This window comes from Syngnathus typhle, unplaced genomic scaffold (genome assembly GCF_033458585.1).
Source record: "Syngnathus typhle isolate RoL2023-S1 ecotype Sweden unplaced genomic scaffold, RoL_Styp_1.0 HiC_scaffold_197, whole genome shotgun sequence".
Classification (NCBI taxonomy): Eukaryota; Metazoa; Chordata; class Actinopteri; order Syngnathiformes; family Syngnathidae; genus Syngnathus; species Syngnathus typhle.
The window spans coordinates 105,001-113,869 of NW_026872102.1; positions in this window are offsets into that span (position 1 = coordinate 105,001).

The window sequence follows — 8,869 nt, forward strand, 5'->3', positions numbered from 1 at the left end:
CCCGTCGGTCGGTTCGGGGGACGGACGGCTCGCGTGAGGGTTGGGGACGAAGCTCGGGAAGAGCGAACTCGGCAACGGGGGTGGCACGTCGGTCGGGCTTGGCCAGCGGGGGCCGAGGATGAACCGTGCGGGCACGGCGGTGGTCCGGGGGAAAGGCGTCGGCCTCCCAGGCCCGAGCTGGGGGAACGTGCGATGACCCAGGCGGGAAGCTGCGCCCCGTCCGAGTCAGACTCGGTCGTTGCGGCCCGCTGAGGCTCGCTTCGTTTCCGTAAAGCGGGGGTCGGGGGCGCGGCGCTGTGCCGGCGACTTGCCCGCGCGAGGCGCGCGCGCCGAGGCCCAAGCGGGAAGCTGCGCCCCGTCCGAGTCAGACTCGGTCGTTGCGGCCCGCCGGTCTCGCGCTACGGCCAGGATGCGGAGTTTGATCGACACTGGTGGGAGCCGGGGGGTCGAAGGGGTTCCGGCCGCCCCGCCGTCCTCAGCGCCGCTGTCACCCAGACGGGAAGCTGCGCCCCGTCCGAGTCAGACTCGGTCGGTGCGGCCCGCTGTGGCCAGCTGGCAACTAGCTACGGAAGGGTACCGGCGCTCCCGACGAACCCGCCGGGGTGGCTGGTGACCAACGCTGCGTTCGGCGCTTATTGCTGCGACCGGGAGGGAAGCTGCGCCCCGTCCGAGTCAGACTCGGTCGTTGCGGCCCCCCCGAGCCCGCACGCCTCTCGCGGAAGGTCATACGCCACCGGCGGCACGAAAGACGCCTCCCGCAACGCGGTAGTCGGGAAAGGCTATTCCGATAGTCGAGCAGAGTTGCGACAACACATCCCGCGGTGCCGTCTGGTTAGGCAAGGGTTTGAGAAACAGCATTCGCGGTAGACCGGCGCGGCCGGCGGACACCCACGCGGCGTGCCGCAATCGGATCGCGCGCTCGGCCTCCGTTGATTTCCTCTAGGTGGGGGATTCGGGGCGTCTCGGTCTCGCTGCCGTTCGGTCGCGCCAAGGCCTGCGGGGGCGGCGCGTAGCGCACGCTCTCGCGGCGGCCGAGGCGCTAGAGTGCGACCCGCAAGTGGGGAGGAACCGTCCACCCAACGCCGGCGCGAGCCGGGGCCGGTGGGGGCCCTACCAAGGCGGGTCATGAGTGCCAGTCGGTCAGTTCGGGAGAAGGGGAGGGTACTCGGAGGCCCGCCGGGAGCAGACGGGGGTCCGGAAGCTGAGGGGGGTGAAGGACGGCGGCCGGGAGCAGACGGCCGTCCCCGGGAGGGGGTGTTCGTTCACGTGCGGACGCCGGGAGCAGGCGGCCGTCACGCGATTCTGCCAACCGTTCCTACCGGCCTGTGTTTAAGGAGGCGGCCGGTCCTCCGTCCTTGGATGGATAAGATTCGCAGATTTTCGCCCGGCCTGTGTTTAAGGAGGCGGCCGGTTCCCTCCTTCCTTCCTTTCTTGGATGTATAACATTCGCAGATTTTCGCCCGGCCGGTGGTTTAAGGAGGCGGCCGGTCCTCCCTCCTTGGATGTATAACATTCGCAGATTTTCGCCCGGCCTATGTTTAGTGAGGCGACCGGTCCTCCCTCCTTGGATGTATAACATTCGCATATTTTCGCCCGGCCGGTGGTTTAAGGAGGCGGCCGGTCCTCCCTCCTTGGATGTATAACATTCGCAGATTTTCGCCCGGCCTATGTTTAGTGAGGCGACCGGTCCTCCGTGGAGAGCGACCCGCAAGTGGGGAGGAACCGTCCACCCAACGCCGGCGCGAGCCGGGGCCGGTGGGGGCCCTACCAAGGCGGGTCTCATTGCCTGTCGGTCAGTTCGGGAGAAGGTGGGGGTACTCGGAGGCCCGCCGGGAGCAGACGGGGGTCCGGAAGGTGAGGGGGTGAAGGACGGCGGTCGGGAGCAGACGGCCGTCCCCGGGAGGGGGTGTTCGTTCACGTGCGGACGCCGGGAGCAGGCGGCCGTCACGCAATTCTGCCAACCGTTCCCACCGGCCTGTGTTTAAGGAGGCGGCCGGTCCTCCACGAGAAGAATTCTGCCAAACGTTCCACCGGCCTGTGTTTAAGGAGGCGGCCGGTCCTCCCCGTCGTTCCGCCGGCTTGTGTTTAAGGAGGCGGCCGGTCCTCCACGAGAAGAATTCTGCCAAACGTTCCACCGGCCTGTGTTTAAGGAGGCGGCCGGTCCTCCCCGTCGTTCCGCCGGCTTGTGTTTAAGGAGGCGGCCGGTCCTCCACTATTCCTTCCTTGGATGGAAAGCATGTAGCACTTTGAAAATTTTCGAGCACTGTGACACTTTGAAAATTTTCGAGAGTTTTTGTACTTAGAAAATTTTTCGCTCTTGCACTTCCAGAGTGCTTTGCGGTAGCTCCTAGGTTCGCTGTCCGAGCATGTGAACACTTTTTGGGGGGGAACACATCGCTAGAGACACCAGCCGCCTGGTTCTCGGGGCCAAAACTTGTGTTCCCCACACTCGTTCTGACTATATTTTGCGATTTGGGGGTAAAGGTAATGAGTACAGTGACTAGGGGGACCAACTCATCGTACTCTGGCGCACCAACAGACCAAAGCTGGTACTGCACTTACCCCTGGTACCCCAACGCCTGGTACCTGACGGGCGAGAGGCTGATTTTTCGCTATTTGCGGCCGACCGAGGGAACCAGACAAAGCGGACACTTTACGGCGCAAGAGCCGTTGGCACTTAGAAATTTTTCGACAAAGTTGGCGCGAGCTCCAGAAGGAGAGGCTGATTTTTCGCTATTTGTGGCCGACCGAGGGAACCAGGCAAAGCGGACACTTTACGGCGCAAGAGCCGTTGGCACTTAGAAATTTTTTGACAAAGTTGGCGCGAGCTCCAGAAGGAGAGGCTGATTTTTCGCTATTTGTGGCCGACCGAGGGAACCAGGCAAAGCGGACACTTTACGGCGCAAGAGCCGTTGGCACTTAGAAAATATTCGCCAAAGTTGGCACGAGCTCCAGAAGGAGAGGCTGATTTTTCGCTATTTGTGGCCGACCGAGGGAACCAGACAAAGCGGACACATTACGGCGCAAGAGCCGTTGGCACTTAGAAAATATTCGCCAAAGTTGGCACGAGCTCCAGAAGGAGAGGCTGATTTTTCGCTATTTGTGGCCGACCGAGGGAACCAGACAAAGCGGACACTTTACGGCGCAAGAGCCGTTGGCACTTGCGCGAGCTCCAGAAGGAGAGGCTGATTTTTCGCTATTTGTGGCCGACCGAGGGAACCAGACAAAGCGGACACTTTACGGCGCAAGAGCCGTTGGCACTTAGAAAATATTCGCCAAAGTTGGCGCGAGCTCCAGAAGGAGAGGCTGATTTTTCGCTATTTGTGGCCGACCGAGGGAACCAGGCAAAGCGGACACATTACGGCGCAAGAGCCGTTGGCACTTAGGCGAGCTCCAGAAGGAGAGGCTGGTTTTTCGCTATTTGTGGCCGACCGAGGGAACCAGGCAAAGCGGACACATTACGGCGCAAGAGCCGTTGGCACTTAGGCGAGCTCCAGAAGGAGAGGCTGATTTTTCGCTATTTGTGGCCGACCGAGGGAACCAGGCAAAGCGGACACATTACGGCGCAAGAGCCGTTGGCACTTAGGCGAGCTCCAGAAGGAGAGGCTGATTTTTCGCTATTTGTGGCCGACCGAGGGAACCAGGCAAAGCGGACACATTACGGCGCAAGAGCCGTTGGCACTTAGGCGAGCTCCAGAAGGAGAGGCTGATTTTTCGCTATTTGTGGCCGACCGAGGGAACCAGACAAAGCGGACACTTTACGGCGCAAGAGCCGTTGGCACTTGCGCGAGCTCCAGAAGGAGAGGCTGATTTTTCGCTATTTGTGGCCGACCGAGGGAACCAGGCAAAGCGGACACATTACGGCGCAAGAGCCGTTGGCACTTAGGCGAGCTCCAGAAGGAGAGGCTGATTTTTCGCCGTTTGTGGCCGACCGAGGGAACCAGGCAAAGCGGACACATTACGGCGCAAGAGCCGTTGGCACTTAGGCGAGCTCCAGAAGGAGAGGCTGGTTTTTCGCTATTTGTGGCCGACCGAGGGAACCAGGCAAAGCGGACACATTACGGCGCAAGAGCCGTTGGCACTTAGGCGAGCTCCAGAAGGAGAGGCTGATTTTTCGCCGTTTGTGGCCGACCGAGGGAACCAGGCAAAGCGGACACATTACGGCGCAAGAGCCGTTGGCACTTAGGCGAGCTCCAGAAGGAGAGGCTGATTTTTCGCCGTTTGTGGCCGACCGAGGGAACCAGGCAAAGCGGACACATTACGGCGCAAGAGCCGTTGGCACTTAGGCGAGCTCCAGAAGGAGAGGCTGATTTTTCGCCGTTCGTGGCCGACCGAGGGAACCAGGCAAAGCGGACACATTACGGCGCAAGAGCCGTTGGCACTTGCGCGAGCTCCAGAAGGAGAGGCTGATTTTTCGCTATTTGTGGCCGACCGAGGGAACCAGACAAAGCGGACACATTACGGCGCAAGAGCCGTTGGCACTTAGGCGAGCTCCAGAAGGAGAGGCTGATTTTTCGCCGTTTGTGGCCGACCGAGGGAACCAGGCAAAGCGGACACATTACGGCGCAAGAGCCGTTGGCACTTAGGCGAGCTCCAGAAGGAGAGGCTGATTTTTTCGCTATTTGTGGCCGACCGAGGGAACCAGGCAAAGCGGACACATTACGGCGCAAGAGCCGTTGGCACTTAGAAAATATTCGCCAAAGTTGGCACGAGCTCCAGAAGGAGAGGCTGATTTTTCGCCGTTTGTGGCCGACCGAGGGAACCAGGCAAAGCGGACACATTACGGCGCAAGAGCCGTTGGCACTTAGGCGAGCTCCAGAAGGAGAGGCTGATTTTTTCGCTATTTGTGGCCGACCGAGGGAACCAGGCAAAGCGGACACATTACGGCGCAAGAGCCGTTGGCACTTAGAAAATATTCGCCAAAGTTGGCACGAGCTCCAGAAGGAGAGGCTGATTTTTCGCCGTTTGTGGCCGACCGAGGGAACCAGGCAAAGCGGACACATTACGGCGCAAGAGCCGTTGGCACTTAGGCGAGCTCCAGAAGGAGAGGCTGATTTTTTCGCTATTTGTGGCCGACCGAGGGAACCAGGCAAAGCGGACACATTACGGCGCAAGAGCCGTTGGCACTTAGGCGAGCTCCAGAAGGAGAGGCTGATTTTTTCGCTATTTGTGGCCGACCGAGGGAACCAGGCAAAGCGGACACATTACGGCGCAAGAGCCGTTGGCACTTAGAAAATATTCGCCAAAGTTGGCACGAGCTCCAGAAGGAGAGGCTGATTTTTCGCCGTTTGTGGTCCGACCGAGGGAACCAGGCAAAGCGGACACATTACGGCGCAAGAGCCGTTGGCACTTAGGCGAGCTCCAGAAGGAGAGGCTGATTTTTTCGCTATTTGTGGCCGACCGAGGGAACCAGGCAAAGCGGACACATTACGGCGCAAGAGCCGTTGGCACTTAGAAAATATTCGCCAAAGTTGGCACGAGCTCCAGAAGGAGAGGCTGATTTTTCGCCGTTTGTGGCCGACCGAGGGAACCAGGCAAAGCGGACACATTACGGCGCAAGAGCCGTTGGCACTTAGGCGAGCTCCAGAAGGAGAGGCTGATTTTTTCGCTATTTGTGGCCGACCGAGGGAACCAGGCAAAGCGGACACATTACGGCGCAAGAGCCGTTGGCACTTAGAAAATATTCGCCAAAGTTGGCACGAGCTCCAGAATGAGAGGCTGATTTTTCGCCGTTTGTGGCCGACCGAGGGAACCAGACAAAGCGGACACATTACGGCGCAAGAGCCGTTGGCACTTAGGCGAGCTCCAGAAGGAGAGGCTGATTTTTCGCTATTTGTGGCCGACCGAGGGAACCAGGCAAAGCGGACACTTTACGGCGCAAGAGCCGTTGGCACTTAGAAAATATTCGCCAAAGTTGGCACGAGCTCCAGAAGGAGAGGCTGATTTTTCGCCGTTTGTGGCCGACCGAGGGAACCAGACAAAGCGGACACATTACGGCGCAAGAGCCGTTGGCACTTAGGCGAGCTCCAGAAGGAGAGGCTGATTTTTCGCTATTTGTGGCCGACCGAGGGAACCAGGCAAAGCGGACACTTTACGGCGCAAGAGCCGTTGGCACTTAGAAAATATTCGCCAAAGTTGGCACGAGCTCCAGAAGGAGAGGCTGATTTTTCGCCGTTTGTGGCCGACCGAGGGAACCAGACAAAGCGGACACATTACGGCGCAAGAGCCGTTGGCACTTAGGCGAGCTCCAGAAGGAGAGGCTGATTTTTCGCTATTTGTGGCCGACCGAGGGAACCAGGCAAAGCGGACACTTTACGGCGCAAGAGCCGTTGGCACTTAGAAAATATTCGCCAAAGTTGGCACGAGCTCCAGAAGGAGAGGCTGATTTTTCGCCGTTTGTGGCCGACCGAGGGAACCAGACAAAGCGGACACATTACGGCGCAAGAGCCGTTGGCACTTAGGCGAGCTCCAGAAGGAGAGGCTGATTTTTCGCTATTTGTGGCCGACCGAGGGAACCAGGCAAAGCGGACACTTTACGGCGCAAGAGCCGTTGGCACTTAGAAAATATTCTGAAATTCTCACCGACCTCCGTGGTGGAGAGGCCGAATTTTCGACATTCGTGGCCGACCGGGGAACCGTCGCCACTCGGACAACTTGTGCGGCAGCCCTCGGTGATTTTAGGACCGCTTTTTCACCCTCGCTGTCCGACCGGAGAACCGTCGTAGCTCGGACAGTTCGTGTGCCAGCATCCGCTGGCACTTAGAAAATTTTAAAAAAGAAAAAAATAGTCTTCTGCATATACGTTCTGACTATATTTTGCGATTAGGGGGTAAAGGTAATGAGTACAGTGACTAGGGGGACCAACTCATCGTACTCTGGCGCACCAACACGCCAAGGTTGGTACTGCACTTAGGCTGATTTTTGCGCTATTCGCGGCCGACCGGGGAACCAGCGCGGAGCGGACACATTACGGCGAATGAGCCGTTGGCACTTAGAAAATTTTTGAGCTTTTTTCGAACTTCCGTGAGGCTGATTTTGCGCTATTCGCGGCCGACCGGGGAACCAGCGCGGAGCGGACACATTACGGCGAATGAGCCGTTGGCACTTAGAAAATTTTTGAGCTTTTTTCGAACTTCCGTGAGGCTGATTTTGCGCTATTCGCGGCCGACCGGGGAACCAGCGCGGAGCGGACACATTACGGCGAATGAGCCGTTGGCACTTAGAAAATTTTTGAGCTTTTTTCGGACTTCCGTGTGGAGCTTTGGGGCCGTTCCGCCTAACTTTTTATGCCCGATTAGGCTTCCAGGGAGGCGGCTAAGCATTATTGACCAATCATGGAGCTTTTTTGGGACTTCCGTGTGGAGCTTTGGGGCCGTTCCGCCTAACTTTTTATGCCCGATTAGGCTTCCAGGGAGGCGGCTAAGCATTATTGACCAATCATGGAGCTTTTTTGGGACTTCCGTGTGGAGCTTTGGAGCCGTTCCGCCTAACTTTTTATGCCCGATTAGGCTTCCAGGGAGGCGGCTAAGCATTATTGACCAATCATGGAGCTTTTTTGGGACTTCCGTGTGGAGCTTTGGGGCCGTTCCGCCTAGCTTTTTATGCCCGATTAGGCTTCCAGGGAGGCGGCTAAGCATTATTGACCAATCATGGAGCTTTTTTGGGACTTCCGTGTGGAGCTTTGGGGCCGTTCCGCCTAGCTTTTTATGCCCGATTAGGCTTCCAGGGAGGCGGCTAAGCATTATTGACCAATCATGGAGCTTTTTTGGGACTTCCGTGTGGAGCTTTGGGGCCGTTCCGCCTAGCTTTTTATGCCCGATTAGGCTTCCAGGGAGGCGGCTAAGCATTATTGACCAATCATGGAGCTTTTTTGGGACTTCCGTGTGGAGCTTTGGGGCCGTTCCGCCTAGCTTTTTATGCCCGATTAGGCTTCCAGGGAGGCGGCTAAGCATTATTGACCAATCATGGAGCTTTTTTGGGACTTCCGTGTGGAGCTTTGGGGCCGTTCCGCCTAGCTTTTTATGCCCGATTAGGCTTCCAGGGAGGCGGCTAAGCATTATTGACCAATCATGGAGCTTTTTTGGGACTTCCGTGTGGAGCTTTGGGGCCGTTCCGCCTAGCTTTTTATGCCCGATTAGGCTTCCAGGGAGGCGGCTAAGCATTTTTAACAGAAATGGAGCTTTTTGCGGAGCTCCAGCCGGTGCCACCGGCAGGCCGTGCACGCGGACGAGATGACCGAAAGAAGCTCCAGGAGAGCGGATGGACGCTTTTTAAGCACCGAGGCGGAGATCGCGGAGCTTTAATAGACTTCCAGCGGGCCCAAAGCGGCCAGGCAGACGGCGCAGCGCGACCTGGTACCTCGCACGGGACGCATCGCCCCCCCCGCGCACAGTTCCAGGGGGCCGGGATGACGTTTCAAAGCTGCCGCTGCAGCTGCGGCGGGGAGTGGCCTCCCTCCGGTGGACACGACGAGTAAATGACACCGGCCGCTGACGCAAACCCACGCCGGACAGGAGAGCTCAAAAGCCGGGTAACATTTCAAGGAAGACCCCCCCTGCGCAGACCTCCACTAGGCCGGGATGACTGTTCAGCTGTGGCGGGGAGTGGCCTCCCTCCGGTCGGCACGACGAGTAAATGACACCGGCCGCTGACGCAAACCCACGCCGGACAGGAGAGCTCAAAAGCCGGGTAACATTTCAAGGAAGACCCCCCCTGCGCAGACCTCCACTAGGCCGGGATGACTGTTCAGCTGTGGCGGGGAGTGGCCTCCCTCCGGTCGGCACGACGAGTAAATGACACCGGCCGCTGACGCAAACCCACGCCGGACAGGAGAGCTCAAAAGCCGGGTAACATTTCAAGGAAGACCCCC